General features: G+C 36.9%; 1 long non-coding RNA gene across 1 annotated transcript; it reads left to right on the forward strand.

Moving 5' to 3' along the window:
* The first annotated feature begins 608 nt into the window (after positions 1–608).
* On the forward strand, positions 609–3,417 carry LOC149378979 (uncharacterized). Its single transcript, XR_016294239.1, has 4 exons — positions 609–736; positions 1,459–1,563; positions 2,478–2,767; positions 2,940–3,417. It is a non-coding gene; the product is annotated as an uncharacterized LOC149378979 (long non-coding RNA).
* The last annotated feature ends 16,390 nt before the right edge of the window (positions 3,418–19,807 follow it).

Genomic DNA, 19,807 nt, shown 5'->3' on the forward strand with positions numbered 1-19,807 from the left:
TAGTGGATCCTTTTTATCGCCCAATGCTCTCGAATTACTTGAGTCGACTCTAGTCTTACTTACCATTATACTAATCCAGTCGAAGTACCACATGCCGTTCAAAATCCCTAGAGATATAGGCCAAAGCTTTGGTGCGCATAAATTGATACGGTGTTGAAGATATTATAACATGTGTAGGGATATCCTCTCACCAACTATGCTAAGAAATATAATCAAGCCGACTATGACATATATGTCTAAATTATTGCCAACCGTACATAGTACATGTGACAATTCACAGTGTCACTACGAGTTTCAAGAACATCAACCGAGTTTTATCCAACCAAATCGTCATTGATATCCATTCATATATGATTGGTAGTGTTTGAACTTATTATTTTCGTATTTTGAACATTTTATATTTTGACTTTGTATGTGGAACATCTTTATATAATAGATGATATATAGTGTTTAAACTTATTGTTTTGTATTTTAAATATTAACTTAATTTTAGACTTAATATAAAACTATGTATTTATTAGATTATTATGCAACAATACTCTATATTTCCGTTCAAAATAAAACTAATTTGACATATAATTTAAAAAGATAAATCTGACATGTTAATGCGCATGGATAGGTTTGATCCCTAATTACCTTAAATGACACAGAAATCGTCTATAAAACATCGTTAAGTTAAAGCCTCTTAGTGAAAACCCTCGCATCAATTTTGGTTTGCGGCGCTGGGATTTGCTTGGTATTATTTCTGATTTCTTCTTATTCCATTCACGTATTTCATTCTCTCTAAATTTCGTGGTTCAATCTGATGAATTACTTGATCAAAAGAAAGTTGCTTATTTTTATGGCTTTCTTGTTGCCCATGTTCAGAAATGTTCTAGCTTTTTGAACTTTATAGGTCGTTATGAGCTCTCCGATGCCTTTATCTGTTCGGGGTATAATCTGATTGATGTGTATTTGTTGATTTGCGATCTAATATAAAAGAACTAGATAATGAATTTCAAACTCCTATCAAAGAGTGAAGCGATTTCGTTGAAGCTCATGATCAGTGACAACAACTGATTGTCTATATATCTTTGTTTATTTGGTGTGAAATATTAAACTAAATCATTCTCGTCACTCATTTCATTATATATATATATATATATATATATATATATATATATATATATATATATATATATGTCGCTGTTCAATCTAAGGAATTAGTTTAATAAGGTTGGATTCCTTTTGTTTATGTTATGAATATCAACGAATTCGCTATCTATCACAAAAATACCTGGAGGTAAAATCGTTTTCAAAGTTCTGTGGCCATAGCGTTTTCCTTTAAGCTCATGATTTGTTACAAATCTATTGACAACAACTGGATTGTGTTTATACATCTGTGAAGAGGATGTAAGACTCTTGGCTTATTTGGAGTGTAACAATTAATGACTCTCTTTCAACTGTTTCCGTGTTCAGATTCGCGCTATGGAGATTTTGGCAGGTGTTGAACGTGAAGATTCCAAGGGTGATGATGGTAATTTTGAAGGTGTTTCAATGAATCGGAGTAGCGACATACCAAAGGTATATCCGTTAATCACTAGCTTGTTATGGAAATGATTTATTCGAATCTTTTTAAAAAACGGCTACTTGTTCAAACATTTCCGTTTAAGTTTGTGAAATAATAGTAGCTTTTGTTTTTTGTTTTTCTTTTTCCATAATAAGTATTTGAGTTGTTTTAAAAAATAAAATAAAAACCATTTGAATCTGATTTTATTTATTTAATTTTTTGCTAAATTCGGGGACTTGGTTGTTACAAGTAAAGAATAGGTAATTGGGAGTTTGTAATCTGATTTCACATTTGATTTCATAGTTCATACTAGCTTATATATTCGATTCAAGTTTTTTTTAATAAGTCATCTCATTAATTGCATTTCGTGAATTAAATCTTTGAGAGCAGTGCGATGTTTAAACTGTTTTCTTCGCTTGTACTTTATATAATCTACGTTGATCAGATTGAGTTATTCTAGAGACATGAGTAGTATATTATAGATATGGTAAATCTAATATCATTCATCCGTTTTCTCAAGTGTTGGTTAGGATTCAAGGAAAATATCGAGAGCTTGCATTTTTGGTTAGGATTCAAGTTTTCTCAAGTTTTTTTTAATGAGTCACAGTATTGATTGCTTCATTTTTAGCTCTAATCCAAACTTGTCATATGACTGAATTGGAGGAACTGGGTGCAAATTTGAGAACCGAAAGGGGAAGAAGTTGATTGCTCTAAATTCAACGTGATTTTGTGTTTCATTCCGTATAATATTTATTTCCATGATATACTAAATGCCAACCCATTGTTCACTCTTTTTTTTTGTGCTGGTGTTTGCTCTAACCTGATGTGGAATCGGTTTGCTAAAGGATGTTATATGTAATTCTAATTCTCTTATGTTAAGAAAATATTTCCCCAAGAGCCATGTTAAAAGATGTCTCTTCTCTTGCAGCTGATATCTGCACATGTGAAGCTTTTCCACACAAAATGGAGCTTGAAATTCTTCACATGTTGTGAAACAACGGAGTCCAAGCAATAATCGACGCTCGACTTTGTAATGGATTCCTTTGTTTGTTGGCGGAGATGGATAGTACTTGTCCATCAACTTGTTTATGACGCTTTTGTTGCGATAGTTTGAAGATCGCGATTCGGCGAATTCACGCAACAACCGTTACATGAACGAGACAAACTTCCAAACAATCTTCAATCCTCTGCAGCAGCACCGGGGCGAAAATAGAGAACGTATGTATTATTATCATTGAATTACAAAAAATATCACATGCAACCATTGAATTATTTTATTTGCAATGTTGAATAATCATATAGACATATATATATATATATATATATATATATATATATATATATATATATATATATATATATAACGTTGTTATTACCCATGCATTCGCAGGCAGAGAAAGTGGAGTGGATATGGAAGTAGCTCCCGAAAACAGAAAAGACTCGAATAGTCTTTCCCAAGAATTTCCCATATTTTGATTATAGAATTCGACGAGGTTTGTTGAAGGTATGTATCACCACCAGAAGAGGCTTGTATCGTCTTCCCCAACAAATTATTTGATGCTCGTACGTACTGTAGACACTGCACAGTTTAATGTATAATTTGATTTTTGCTTGAAAGGCTTGTATGGTCTTCCCCAAAAATTTCCCATTTTGATTATGGAATTCGACGAGGTTGGTTAAAGATGTGTTGCCACCAGAAGAGGCTTGTATTGTATGGTCTTCCCAAACTACACAGATTAATGTATACTTTGATTTTTGCATATAGATTGCCATATATTGTCAACATGTAATAGATTGTAGAGGAGCAAATATATAAATATTAGAATACGAGTGGAATCAAATATGCTAATTCAAGAATGTTCAAGTGATTCAGCACTAGAGAATGATTATCATGCCTGAGTACACCTAAGGATTCATGTTTCCAGTGAAAAATATAATTAAAAAATACAACCACCAAATCACCTCTGCTATGATCGTGACATAACATCCATCAATTTCAAAAGGCCATCAATAGCTGTGTGACGAGCTAACTTAGCAAAGAGAAAAATCGAACAAAATATTTACACCATCTAACGAATTGGTGGACTAACTTTTACGCCAAGTAATTGGACTTACAACGATGATAAAGAAGACCAAATTCAGTAAGAAGAGATCTTTTCGAACTCAACAAGGTTAGGCCCATCTCAATTCAAAGGATCCATAACATCTCGAACTCAGTTTTGGTGTCGCATTGATTAAGCGGGAAAATTTTCCCGAGCGGACTCACTGCCGAGTCGCATGAGAAAGCGGTTGAATAGCTAAGGATTCAACAAACTAATATATGAGACCTCGTGCTTCTCTATTTCTTTTATCTAGTAAATTTGAACTGACCTGATGTCTAACTGTCTATACAATCTTGTGTTTTTATTAGGTGACATCTTATGCGTACGGATCATCTGATTTGTTGGGAACTCAAATTGATGCAGCGATAAATCTTGATTTGTTCATTCATCTATACCATCCAATTTCTATTATTTTTTTCATCCAGCTTAAATTTTGTATAGGTGCACAAACATTTTCTGCCATAATATATATTGTTTTAGTTGTTGTGCTAATGAAGCAATAATTATGCCCTCAAGTTTATTTCTTAAGTCATGGCTTATGCTCAAATTTTAGGTAATAGTTGTGGTCCTGCCTTCAACGACCAAGGGAGTGCATTGGTGTGGTACTTCAGGTAAAATTGATGTCATGCTGTTTGATTTTCCCTTGTTGATTGGATTTTCTCACTGAAGACCTTTGAATCGATTATGAAGTTTTTAAGGATTGTATTTTATGAAACTGTTTGATTAATGATATAGAAAATGAATCGGTTGATTGTATTTTAAAGTACATTTTGATCATAAAAATGACAAGTACATATTTATCTTGTCTTAATAATATTTTTATTCTCTATGTTAATTTACTTCATACCTCATCATTATATATAACTACAATTTTTTTTTAATAATTAGCATTATCTTTTATCAAGAATAATTTTTAAAAATCCACATCAAATTTATGTACTAAAATATAAATTTAACTCGTACTGATTTTTTTGACGCATTATAATTCATATAGCACGTTCTCGAAACTAGCAATTCAATAAGTAGATTTGGTTTGAGTGCGTTAATTTGTGTTGATGGTATGTATGACCACTTTTACTTAACATATATAGTTTTTCCTTTTTTTTTCCAAAATTTATCGTTCTTTGTTTTTTCCCCTTCTAAATATTGATTTCCTTCCATGCCCCTCTCCAACTAAAATTTTGGCTTTCTTCTTGGTATCATTGGAAGCCTTGTACCATGTGAGGTTTTAGGCTTTTTATTTATTATCCATATACTAATGATTTAAAACCACATTTTTGTTCCATGTGACTACTACAAAACGAGTGATAGAAAGCGTTTTATAAATATCATTAAATACTAAAGACTGTGCTTATTAGACGCCGTTGAATCACATGACGTTAAAACTATTCGGTGGCACCTAAAAAAAGCGCAGTCCATAGTTGTTCCACGTAGGAGACACGTTGGATTTTGGGGCGGAAGGTTTTAACGGCGCTTATATATAAGCGCTGTGTATTCTTTTGAACGGCGTCTATTTGTCTGACACGTGCCACGCTCTCGGGTGTACACTTTTAAAAGAATTTATTTATAAGCGCCGTTTAATGTATATTTTTTTATATAAAAATTCAAATATTACCAAAATTTCTTACACGGTTTCATAATATATCCTTCAGGCCGATTTCAATTTCTAACGTATCCCATAAATACCTTCGTAAATCTCTCAAAGGGATACATCCATCGAAGATACACGGGCCCACACAACTCCACTTCTCTCACCTAGTGAACAGTAAGATGGAGCATTATGTCGAAGAACGAAGGAGGGAAATATTGTTCCAATTTACATAATGTGATCTCTATGTCACTTTGAGCAACTGTAAAATTGGAACGTCCACCACCTTGGAGCAAAGAATGTTGAAGAATCCAAAAATTCGAATGAGAGCGTTTCTCAATCCTTCTGGCAATATCGACTCAATGGCAACAGGAAAAAAATGTTGCATTAACACATGCGTATCGTGAGACTTAAGCCCAAAAATTTCAACTCATCCATGGAAATATAACTACAAATGTTTGCAGCATAGCTTTTGGTTACCTTAATATCAGCCAAAATTTGACAAAACTTTTTTCTTTCTTTTCTCGTAAGAGTAAAAGAACATGCTGGCAGAGATGTTCGGTTCCCTTTTTCGTTTGAGGCTAACTCGTCTCTTATTCCAAGTAACAACATGTCACGCCGTGATGCTACACTATCTTTTATTTTTTGGGGACGTTTAAAAGAGTGTTGACGATATTCTCACAAACATTTTTCTTAATGTGCATCATCACATCCAAATTGTGATGATGCACATTAAGAAAAATGTTTGTGAGAATATCGTCAATGTATAGGTAAATTTTTACAATACTCCAGTTCGTAGAAAATTGATTTCTTCTTCCAAATTTTATCGTCAAACACCTCTTTTTTTGTATTTGTAGACTTGTCTCCAATTTTCTTATTTGGAATCTTTCCAAACGGCTTGAACTTCATACGTGAACCCCCGTCAACGGTTTCCTCTTTACACCAAAATTTTTCTTGCCGTTGAACGCCTTCATTTGTCTTCAAAATCGATACCTTAACGGTAAGAACCGTCGGTGACCCATGTACACCACCTTTTCCAGTGCTCCAAGCGGAGAGTGCCTTATTTATCTTCTCCACAAATCGAACATGTGTGATAGCCTTTCACATAACATCCAGACACAAATTACCGTAAGCAGGAAAATCATTTATCGTCCACATAAGAAGAGCTTTTAGAGTAAATTCCTCTCTAGAATACGCGTCGAATGCATGTATACCATTCTCCCATAATTCTTTAAGCTCATCAATCAAACGGGCGAGATAAAAATCAATGTCATTATCAGGTTGCTTCGGGCCGAAAATAAGTAAAGGCATCAACATAAATTTGCGTTTCATGCACAACCAAGGAGGAAGATTGTAAATTACAAGAAGCACCGGCCACAGTTGTATCTGCTTCTCTGACTCTATGTGGATTGATTCCATCTTCAGAGTGTGCTAGACGCAAATTCCTTGGCTCTTTGGCAAAGGCTGGCCACATCGAGTCCATGTGTTTCCACGATGGTAAATTAGCAGAATGTCGTAACATTCCATCGTCAACTCGTTTAGTTGCATGCCAAGTCAAATTCTCGGCATGCTCAGAATTTTGGAATAGGCGTCGCAGCCGTGGGATGATAGGAATGTGACATACTACTTTTGCAGGAATCCGATTTTGCTTTTTTGGATTGTTTGTTTTCTTCCACCTTGATTCATTGTATATGGTATATTGCTCCAAACATTCATATTCCTTATGGTAGATGATGTAATCGTTCCGGCATGCATGAATTTTGGTATAACCCAAACCGATGGCCGCAAATATTTTTTTGGCTAGGTAAAGACTCATTGGCAATTGATTGTTTTCGGGCAACATGCCTCTTAGCAAATCAAGGAGTTCTAAGAACATAACATCGCTGCATCCGAACTTAGCTTTTAGATTAAATAACCATAGTAAGATCGAGAGTTTTGCGAACTTGGCACAACCAGGATACAAAGGTTTTTCGACATCAGATAGTAAGGAATGAAGATCTTTGGAATTATCAAGCAGTTCATCTTGCAAATCATCGATCATCTCAGCAACATATGGAGCGTCAAAATCATCACCATTAGGAACTGTTTCGGCTGACACTTCATTACTCTTGCGCTTCTTAGAGTTTTCACTATGATGTACCCACTGAGTGTAGCTTTTGTCGATACCATTTATGATCAAATGATCTCTTAAAGAATGGATGTCCTCGTATTGATAATTTCCACATTTCTCACAAGGATAATGAATTCTATATATATTCTTGCAAAGTGCTCGACAATGACACACGAAAGATTTCGCACCATCAACGTACTATCTTGTACTGAAATTCTGATTAGTCACAAAGACAAGATGTCGCACACAATGTGTCCGACAACTTGCTTGAACACAGATAATGGATAATCAACAAACAGAGCGATAAATAAAAGACACAATCTGGTTACTCAGTTCGGTGCAACATCACCTACGTCTGGGTGCACTCTGCCAGTGGAAATGATTTCACTATATAGTAGTCAATAGTAAAAGCAAGGTCTTATATGATTGCAACACAAAATCAAAGCCCTAGAAACTATTACCACGAGTGAATACCTAGACCAGGGACTCCCCCTGAATTTGAGATCCTCCTCAATTCGACTCTTCGGGCAAACACCTATGCTGGGATGACTTCAGTCTTCAAACGCACGTGAGTCCTCAATCACGTAAACACAGAACCCAAATCACTCAAACACTCAATCTTCTCGAATAGTATTTGATGAATAACACCGCTCTTATCAATACACAAAGCCTCCCAATCCGCCGGTCTTGCACGTCTAGGAGCTCTAAGTATTTTGATAAAGCGTCGAGGCTGCTAAGGGGGGAGCGCATGGCTTTTATAGCAGTTGTACAATCCTGGAAGTGTATCTAGGGTTTTCTTACCTATTCTCGCAAGAATATCACGCAATAAAGTAACCAGCGAGGCAATCTGGTAAAACTGGAAACTTGCCAGAAATACTGTCTGCGCACAGGAGGAATGATGTCCTACCAGAAGCTGGAGCATGAAAACCGACATCTTTCCATACAACTTGCTCTAAAAAATAAAGCCAACTTATAACGTAACAACAATCTCCCCTGGCTATTTTTTAGGCAAGCACATCCAGAGCAGTTCTCAATCAAGCGTCAAGACCAGAAAAGAGCGTCAAAATAAATGACCCTCATGACGCCTCTCTCCCTAATTTCCTCAAAAACATACCAAAGGCAAGGATCGACCGAGACAGAGGGAGGAGAAACAGCAAACAGTCTGAGCATATACAAGAGAAGTGAAGCAAGCAATAGATAAACCAACACCTAACAAAGTCTGAAGTTAGTCTTGAACAAACAAATCAGAGAGGTAGCAGAGGTTAAACACAAATAAAAGTAAGGGTGTTTCAACTGGTACACACAACATCAACAAGCAAGAAAAAACAGCAGAAGTTCAAAAGTTATAGACCATAGACAAAGAAGACTAGTGAGCAACAGTTTGGGCGGAGTCACCATCACTTTCATCACTTAGGCCATCTGAGCCACTGTTGCCAGACCCCTCACTGTCTTCATTACCGGCAGTATCTACAGCATCATTGTCTTGACCAGGCTGAGTAGTAGCCGCATCATCATTACCAAGAAAAGCAGTTAAGTCGCGAACAAGACCTTCATATATGGACTTCATGCGAGAGAGGGACTCGATGGTCTTCTTGAGGATGTCAATCTCCTCACTGAGCTCTTTAAAAATGTTCCTTTGAACTTCATCAGAAACATGACCCATCTTCATCGTGCTACCAGAGGCGAAAAATGTAGCGACAGATGGTTTGACAATATCACGAGCATGCTTCCCCTCGAAAAGCTTGTGAATGATGGTAAGAACACCAGGTCTTTTATCTGCTACATCCGTGCTATGCATAATATTCTTGGTTTTCTTAAGAATAATGCCAGTGATTATGGAAGGGAATCCGACGGGAAGCTTCACGACATAAGATTTGGCATGTTTTGCCAAATGATAAAAAAACAAATTCTCCAAAATCAAAGGAAGGACGTGTACCTATTTGGTAGATCAGGGTAGCCAACTCTGCTTTGATGCTAGACCCATGTGAAGAGGGAGCCTAGTTAGCAATGCCGCTGTGATAGAGAACTGAGTATTTGGCAGTGAGATCAGAAGATGGTAAAGTGCCCTTGGAAGGCCAAACTTTGGTCTCATCACCAGTGATTTCCCTTGCAATGACGCCCAGGGAAGGAACCCGATCAGCGGTAATTATTTTCCCTCGACTAAGGAAATTTTTGATAACTTCTGGGGATATCTCAAAGCAATGCCATCTGACATACTCTTTCCTGAATTCAGCATCATCAGGAACATCAAAAGTAGAGGAGAGGTTGACGATGAATTCCTTCACCAAAGTAGGGTAGTAGACACCAATGTTGGTGACCATCTTGAGCATCTCAGCATTAAGCAGGAGTTCCATGATGACTCCGATCTTTAGAGCTTCGCTAGACAGCTCTTTCTCGGGAAAGATAGCACGATGATATACAAACCTCCACTTAAGAACTCCATATTCCTTGTGAAACGAAACATTGTCCATGGGAGCAGCAGCGACATTCTTGGGAAGCTTTTGACCTCCCACAGATCTCTTATTTCCAATGCCAAGAGATGTCACAGGTTCCTCTTCTTCAGCCTCAAAGGGCTCGTCAGTGACAGACACAGATACCTCAATAGGCTTTTTCCCTTTCTTCTTGTTTAGTCCAACCTTGACCTTCCTCTTCATTTTCTTTTCCTTGATAGGAGCAACTGGCTCACTTTCCTCCAACATCTTTCGCTTCTTCTTTCTCTTCTCAGACAAAAGAGTGGCAATACACACGTCATCATCATGCTGAACTTTCTCCTTTAGAGAAGAAAAAACAGCCTCTCCAATATCTTGTCTCTTATCAGTCTTATCCTCGTGCACATGAGCAGAGGATGTCGGGACATCCTTCACAACATCTTGTCCTAAACCCAGAATCCCCCAATCACATCATCATGTGGGGGTTCTTGATCATCGAGAAGAGATTCCAAAACATCACTGTCCTTTAGGGTTCTCATCAACAGGTTCTGAAAGAATAGTAGAGTCAGAGTTACCTTGAACCATCTTATGAGGACTTTCAAGAGGAGAGGTGCTGGTGTGGGCTTCTTCCATGGTAGTGACATTAACATCGCCTCTCTCTTCAAACGCACTCTGGAACTGACATCGCCGGTGATGTCCGTGATGGAGAGAGCGGCTTTCTTGATCATGTCTCTTCTTGTGGCTGCAAGGGAAGGGTTTTCAGGCAGAACTGACGACCCAGCAAGAGCACCTCCGGCCTGACCATCGGCGCGTTTACTAGGTCGCATTCCATGAACCGTGAGCCCATGCATATTACTCTGCGGCTCAAGCCCAACCCCTTTCTTCGCGAAATTCTTCGTCTTCATTTGCGACTTCTCCTTCTTTTCAAACCTTGTAGTGTTAATACCACTTCTTGTACCCACCATTTTGATGAAAACTCCAAGATAAATACTACCTAGATAACCGTCGAAAGAGGTGGTTACCCAATTCAAAGAAATTTTGTGAGAAGAGGGTGAGAAAACAGGAGAGACGGCTTCAGCGAAATTTGAAAAAGAGATAACTTCCCAGGCTTCTTTGAGAAATAAACCGTAAGTTGCATGTTTGATGGCTACATTGTTTTACATAAGTATGTGTTCATGGGCCCATTTGTCTGGTTGGCCCATTAGAGGAAATGCAGTTTTGTTTTTTGCTGAACCAGGAAATAAGATTGTTTCCCAGATAGAAACATCCATCAGAGGTGCTTCTTCTATCAACAATGCTACCTGCCTAGTCAGCATCACAATATCCCACAAGAGTAGAAGAGGTATCAAAAGTGTATAGAAGACCAAAATCAGCAGTTCCCGATATGTACCTCACAATGCACTTGACTTGAGACAAATGGCTAGCTTTGGGATTAGCTTGATAACGAGCACAAACACCAACATAATCTGCTATGTCAGGACGACTGGTAGTAAGATAGAGAAGACTGCCAATGATACTTCTGTAAAGGCTTTGATCAACAGATTCACCAAGCTCATCCCTAGTCAGTTTAACATGAGTAACGGCGGGGGTCCGCTTGTGAGATGACTTTTCTAAACCAAACTTCTTGTGAAATCCCAATTTTTTTTAGCTTAATTAAAAAGCTAAAAATTTTGTGTTCGAGTTACGTTAGTTTTTTTAATAAAGTAGTAGTGAATGATTTATTTATGTGGTAGTTTTTGAAGTTTTTTTTTTTTATGTGTTCTTCAGAGTGTTTTTGAATTTAATATACTCTTTAGATTACAAAATATGGATATAATATTTATAAATTATATATTATAAATAAGTTATTATACATACTTTATATATATATATATATATATATATATATTATAGAAAATTAAAGTTAACGTAATAGTATATATATATATATATTACTTTATATTATATAACATAATATATATTAGTTCTTACGTTTATGTTTATATATATATATATATATATATATATATATATATTATATAAATTTTACTTATTTATATGTGACCAGTATGCCTCTTATAATAATAATAATAATAATAATAATAATAATAATAATAATAATAATAATAATAATTAATATATTAATATTAGAAGTAGGATTAGGGTTTGGGCTTTTAAGGTTTGGGCTTTAAGGGTTTAATTAAGTCATATTTAAACATCCCCTCCTCTTCTTTTAACGCTTCTTCTCTGCTCTCCCTCCCCCATCCCTCTCTTGGTTTGAAAATTCGTAGCTCTAATTAGGTATGCTTTCTTTTCTCTCTGGTTCGGATTATTTGAAAACGGTTTCTTAAAACGCTTGTTCTGGTTTCAAAAAAATTGGTTTTCCGTTGATTCTTTTTGGAAATGTTAGTTTTAAGTGTCTTCTATCTAAATCTGCAATCGAAAAATATTTTTATGAAATACAGAATATTTTCCGATTATTTTCAAATCAGCGCACAGACCTGAGACCTATTCCCGATTTTCAGACTTAAACTTACTGTGGATTCAACAAATTTGGTTTTGCGTTGATTCTTTTTGAAAAGGTTAGGTTTAAATGTCTTCTATCTAACCCTTTAATCGAAAAATATTTTTATTAGATACAGAATAGTTTCTGATTATTTTCAAAACGGTGCACAGACAGTTTTTGACAAAAATTTTAAAGTTAGATTTTAGCACTTCTTTTATTTTTAGTAAATAGTTAAAAAATTATTCTGGCCGTGATGCCTTTACAAAAAGTTATCAAAATCATGTTTTATACCTACTGGAATTTTTACAGAAGTTTTCTCAGAGTTTTAATGTTTTCACCGAAACCCTAATAGCCAAGGGTATTTTGGTAATTTCACTTTGAAAGTCGTTTTGGAAAATTTCCAGAACCTGAGTTGTCTTTAGAACTTCTTCAAAAGTAACTTAATAATTTTTTCTCCATCGATTAGGTTCCGAGCCGCGTAGCTTTTCCGACCCGTTTAGTTTTCCCGAGCCGTCATCGACCAACAGTCGTGATTTCCGAAGCGAAGGTGAGAATAATCTCACTACAACACGGATTTGTTCAAAAATAAAAATTTGTGACTGTGCAATCTGTTTTAGTTGTGTTATGTGACTTTATATGTTGTTTTTGTTGATATGTGTGATATGTTGATATGTTATGTTTCATGTGTTTATGGTGTGTTATGATTCAATTATGCATGTTATTTACAATATGTTCTTATTCTAAGCATGTTATTAAGTATGTCAATAAATTATGTTGTTCTTGCATTTGACGTAATCAAGTAATAAGTTTAACAAGTAAATAAGAGGGTCGTACCGCCTCGATCCAAGGAGGTAACAAGAGGATCTTCTCGAGCCGAATCAAGGGCTCACCTAGAGAAGTTCTTCACAAGTTTATCAGATAGATGGGACGTTCTATGGGAGCTTGCAGCCCTATAGTTTGTTACCAAAGTGTACACTGAAATTGGTACGACTACTCTAGGGGACCCCGAATTAAAATATGTCAGACTTTACTTTTTGGTATCATGTGTCTCTATTTAGCAAGTGAAATACGAATAACTGGCTATGCATTTATATTGCTCTTGTTTTGTGAGTATAGTTATTCTCGCTGAGCGTTAGCTCACCTATGTATATTCGTCTGTGTTGTAGGTAAACAACCTATGAGCAAGTGAGGAGGGTGGATCAGCGGCGGCGATAGCGAAAGGGTTGGGTTATGGTTGCCGTTTTCGAAAATAAAAGACTTCCGCTTTGCTTTTAGTTTTTAAATAATCCAAACCCAAGGTTTTATTTTTAATGGATTAAGTTATGTTTTTTCAATTCCGTTAAAGGTTACGACTTTATTTATGGTATTTATTTTACAATGTTATCTTTGGGTTTTAATTTTCAATTATGCAACTTCGAATTTTTGGTTGTTTTCGTTCATCAAGTTTTAAATGAAAATTTATTTTTAGGTTACGAGTTTTCAAAACTTTATACTTTAAGTTATGTTTAAAAAAAAAATTATCTCAAATTTTCTTAAGTTTTAAAAAGTAAAATAAGTAAGATGGTCCGAAATGTCGGGCCGTCACACTTCTTCACGATGTTTTTAGCATATTTACTTTGAGAGATAAAAAAACTATCATTCATCTGCCTAATCTGAAAACCCAAGAAAAAGTTAAGCTCACCAACCATACTCATTTCGAATTCATACAGCATTTGTCGCACAAAAAGGTCCACCATCTTGTTCGACATTCCTCCAAAGACAATATCGTCAACATAGATTTGAGCAATCATGAGGTTGCCATCCTCCTTCTTTATGAACAAAGTTTTATCAACTCCACCTCTAACATAACCATTATGCACAAGAAACTGAGTTAGTCTTTCATACCATGCCCGAGGTGTTTGCTTAAGACCGTAGAAAGCCTTTCTAAGCTTGTAGACATGTTGGGGTGAGCTAGGATCTACAAAACCTTTAGGCTGGGCAACATAGACTTCTTCATTCAAGTACCCATTGAAGAAAGCACTTTTAACATCCATCTGGAAAAGTTTGAAATGGAGATGACAAGAGATGCCAAGCAAGAGTCTGATGGCTTCAAGCCGAGCAACAGGAGCAAAAGTTTCATCAAAATCCACACCTTCCACCTGTGTATAACCATGTGCCACAAGTCTAGCTTTGTTTTCGAGTTATATTCCCATGCTCATCAGATTTATTTTAAAAATCGACTTAGTTCCAATAACATTAACATTGTCAGGTTTTGGAACTAACTCTCAGACTTCATTTCTTTCAAACTTAACAAGTTTCTCTTGCATAGCACTAATCCAGTATTCATCATCAATTGCCTCATTGACATTTTTAGATTCAATTTTAGAGACAAAGTAGAGATTACCAATCACTTATCTGTAGTTTACTGGAGTTTTTGAACGAGTGCGCATACCATCTCCAATATCACCAATCACCTCATCAATAAGGTGATTTCTCTGAACTCTTCTGGAGGGAACCCTTCTTTCTGGTGAAGAGTTAGCTTCTTCAGAAAAGACTCTTGTTCAGGCAATGTCGTCCACTTTGTCACCAACATCGGTCCTGACATCTGTGCTACTAGGTAATACATCATCTTCATCATTAGCACTCTTAGAGTCATCAGAAATATCATTAACAACCACATTTATAGACTCCATCATAGTATTAATGCGTTTATTAAAAACACGATAAGCACGACTGTTTTTGGAATACCCAAGAAAGATACCCTCATCACTTTTGGGATCAAACTTACGGCAAGGATCTCGATCAGCAAGAATGTAGCACACCGAGCCAAATAAATGGAAGTACTTGACATTTGGTTTTCTCCCCCTCTATATCTCATAATGAGTGACTGTAGTACCCGGACGAATGGTAACTCTGTTATGAATATGGCAGGCTGTGTTGAGTGCTTCAGCCCATAAGTGAAGAGATTGTCTCTGGGAAGCATCATCACACGAGCCATTTCCAACAGTGCGATTTTTCCTCTTAATAATCCCATTTTGTTGTGGGGTGATGGGGGCAAAAAATTCATGAGATATTCCTTCTGCAATACAAAAGTTAGTAAAACTCATGTTTTCAAATTTCCTTCCATGATCATTCGGATTCTGACCACTTTTCCTATGCTTTCTCCCTTTTCTCTTTGCACTTGCTTGCATAAAGCTTCAAAAACAGCGAAAGTGTCAGATTTCTCATGAATAAAATCAACCCAAGTATACCTAGAGAATTCATCGACACATAAGATGTTGCACCATCAAGACCATGTGAAGGAGTTCTAAAACCCGCGAGGTAATAAGATGTTGCACCATCTTGTGCGACTTCTTGATCTGCTTTCCAATCTGACAATCCCCACATATTTTTCATTCAACAATCTTTAGCTCAGGGAGTCCGACAATGGCCTTATCAGAGACAATTTTGTGCATGCTTCTGAGGTTCAGATGACCGAGCTTTTGATTCCATAGCTTAGCTTCATCTACCTTGGACAAGAGACACTTTGTGACCTGAGAGTCTTTGATCGGAGACCACATGTAGCAATTGTCCTGAGACCTGGTTCCTTTCATAAGCTCATCATGTTCCTCATTTATCACCACACACTTATCACGAGTAAAATTAACATATAAGTTCAAATCGCAAAGTTCGCTGATACTATAAGATTAGCAGTGAGACCTTCAACCAATAACGCCTCTGTCAAGCAAGACAAACCAGGATAGTTGAGCTGACCTTTGCCAATAATCTTGACCTTCACTCCATCACCAAAAGTAACATGGCAATTAACGTAAGGTATTATGTTGGAAAAAAAGGCATGAACACCAGTTATGTGACGAGAACAACCACTATCAAAATAACAATCGTTACCAGTTGAGGCACTCAGAGAGGTGCATGCAATGTTGGCACGATAGGATTATCTTTCACTCTCCATTCCATGCGAGAATGGGGTTGACGGCGTGGTTGAGCATGCATGTGGGAAGATTGATGCTGATGAAGGTTCCTCCCATATAGGCGATACAAAATGGCCGAATATGACCCATTTGTCCACAATGATGGCAGACCCAACGAGGTCTGTTGACAAGAGACCTGATTGGTCCATGAGGATGTTGCTGATGTTGATTATGAAACTTGTCACCACCAGATGTCTGAGACATTTTGCGCGGCATCTGGTCAGCAGACTTTTGGGGAACAAAAGTAGTCAGTGACGTGGAAGCACCATGAGTATACCCAGACCCCTTCATGTTCTTCGCAGGTTTTCCAACAGTTAGAATTTTATCAAGGTTGTCGGTGCCAGAATTCAGAATTCAACATCCTGACAAATTTAGTCATCTGGTCAAGTTCCCCATTTAAGCGGCTGATTTCGCGCTTTAGATCAATAATGGTTTCTAAGAGCATTGTCTTGTCTTCAGTAAGAGAGAGCATGAGTGCACTCTGCTTGTCAAGAACCTGAGACTCTTCAACCCATTTAGTATGCAAAAGATTATAAGCATCATTCATAGCATCATCAGATAGTTCATCATCAGTAACAAATTTCGTTGAGGATTCAGCAAATTCATCAATAGATTCAAGGTTATGAATGGGAATAGAGGCTGTGATGGCAACCAAATTTCTTATCTGGTCAGAGTCACTGTCTTCTTCCTCATCAGATAGAATGGCGTTGTATCCCTTTTTCTGCTTTTTCAGGAAGTTAGGACACTTCTTCTGAATATGCCCAAAGCCTTCACACTCATGACACTGAATATCTTTGCCTTTTCCAGAGTGTTCACGACTTCTACCGTTTCTGTGAGGGTTTCCATTCTTCTAGAACCTTTGTCGAAAGTTGTCTGTGACATCTTGCGAGACATTCTTCCCAGTCATCTGGTTGAATCTCTTCATAACCCTGCTATAGTTTTTGGCAAGCATAACAATAGTATCATCAATTTCGTTATCAGAATCAGAGTATACATACTCCTTCTGATCATGAATAGAGCTTTTGAGGGTCATTCCTTTGTGTTTCTTCTCCATCTTGGGAAGAGAAAGCTCGAAGGTCATGAGGGATCCCATAAGTTCATCAAACTTTAGTGTTTTAAGGTCATGGACTTCTTCTATTGCCGTAATCTTCATTTTGAATCTTCGGCTTAAAGCTCTCAGGGTTTTTCTGACTAGATCTTCATCGGTCGTAGGTTTACCGAGATAGTAGGATTCGTTGGCAAGATCTCGAATACGCACATTGAAGTCGGCAACATATTCATCTTCAAGCATAGTGAGAGCTTCAAAGTTTGTAGTGAGATACTGAAGATTCTGCTCACGAACTTTAGTGGTTCCCTCATAGGCGACAGCAAGAATTTCCCAAGCTTCTTTGGCACTTGTGCATGTGTTTATTAGCCTGAAAACATTTTTATCAACCCCGTTAAATATAGCATTAAGTGCACGAGAGTTACCCAGAGCCGCCTCATCTTCTGTAGGACTCCAGTCTTTCGCGGGTTTGGGACCAGTCATAGCCCCTTTGTCATCAACAGAATCTGGAGCTTCCCAACCATGGATCAAAGCCTTCCAAATTATGCTGTCGAGGGATTTCATAAAAGCGCTCATACGGGCTTTCCAGTAACTTTAGTTGGTTCCATCAAGGACAGGAGGACGATTGACCGAGCCTCCCTCTTTGGAACTATCCATATCTGGTAATAAGAATAAAAAAAACCTAGGAAACCACCCAAAGATCTAGGTGTCTGCTCTGTTACCAATTGAAATTCTGATTAGTCACAAAGGCAAGATGTCGCACACAATGTGTTGAAAATGTGTCCGACAACTTACTTGAACACAGATAATAGATAATCAACAAACAGTGCGGTAAATAAACGACACACAATATGGTTACCCAGGTCAGTGCAATATCACCTACGTCTGGGGGCACTCTGGCAGTGGAAAGGATTTCACTATATAGTAGTCAATAGTACAAGCAATGTCTTATATGATTACAACACAAAATCAAAGCCCTAGAAACTATTACCACAAGTGAATTCCTAGACCAGTGACTCTCCCTGAATTTGAGATCCTCCTATATTCCACTCTTCGAGCAAACACCTATGCTAGGATGACTTCAATCTTCAAACGCACGTGAGTCTTCAATCACGTAAACACATAACCCAAATCACTCAAACACTCAATCTTCTCGAATAGTATTCGATGAATAACACCGCTCTTATCAATACACAAAGCCTCTCAATCCACCGGTCTTGCACGTCTAGGAGCTCTAAGTATTTTGATAAAGCGTCGAGGCTGCTAAGGGGGGAGCGCATGGCTTTTATAGCAGTTGTACAATCCTCGAAGTGTATCTAGGATTTCCTTACCCATTCTCGCAAGAATATCACGCAATAAAGTCACTAGCGAGGCAATATGGCAAAACCGGAAACTTGCCAGATATACTGTCTCCGCACAAGAGGAAGGATGTCTTACCAGAAGCTTGAGCTTGAAGATCGACATCTTTTCATACAACTTGCTCTAAAAAATAAAGCCAACTTATAACGTAACAACATGTACCTCTATGTAAAGTTATCCATGACTTGTCCATTTGATAAGACTGTAAAAAAATTATATCAAACCCAACAGCTTATACGTACTAAACCACAAATAACACACTATATATAGTTGAAACTCAAATAAAACACGCCATCAAACAAACACAATCATGAATTCACAAACCCAACAACTTAACAAAATATATACTTAATCACAAATAATACACTATAGTTGACACTCAATAATAAAAAAAGACAACAAACATACACAATCATGAATTCACAAAAGGACAAATTTTTACTAAAAAATTAATATTTTCACAAAAGGACAAAAAAACTTTTTATACAATAGAGGGTGTTATTATATAAACGCCTTTAAAACACATCATGTTGGACCTACCACTACCACCGTTTAATATTTTATACCCTATTTCAAATAATATAACTTAGAAACATTCACATATTTGAGCTAAAACCTATCGAAATCAATAATCCGAGATTTATCTCGTTGTTGTAACATTGCAACAAAACAAATGAAAAATAACATATACAAAATTTAAAAATCAAAGAAGATTTACCTCGAGATGGTCGGTCAAGTAAGAACGGGGTCAGAGAGTATATGCACATGCTAAAAAAAAAAGAAACAACTAATCCACTACTTCAAAAATGATGTAGAACCAATTAAATAACTTAATATGAAAAATCCCTTAAAATTTTTAGCATATAATTACACAAAACAAGAAAAAAAAATACAAACCCTAAGTTGAGGTCGGAGTTAATGCTAGAGGCTTAGACATAAGAATCCGAAACTTTAAAATGATTTGCAATTCACAATACCACCTACACAAACAAGAAATTTTTTAAAAAATTGATAATATTTGAAAGAGGAAAAAAAAAAAGATGAGTACTAACCCGGCCGAGCGCAAAGACAAAACACGAGAACAAATCAGGGTTGTTGGTGACGGTTTGTGAGCAAAAATGTGGTCAGCGGCGACGGAGAAAGGCTGAGAAGACACCATGTGGTCGCATGGCGTTAATGGAGGTTTTAGA

Source organism: Urtica dioica, chromosome 12 (genome assembly GCF_054948205.1).
Source record: "Urtica dioica subsp. dioica isolate 48M chromosome 12, U.dioica_male_clone48M_v1_H2, whole genome shotgun sequence".
Classification (NCBI taxonomy): Eukaryota; Viridiplantae; Streptophyta; class Magnoliopsida; order Rosales; family Urticaceae; genus Urtica; species Urtica dioica.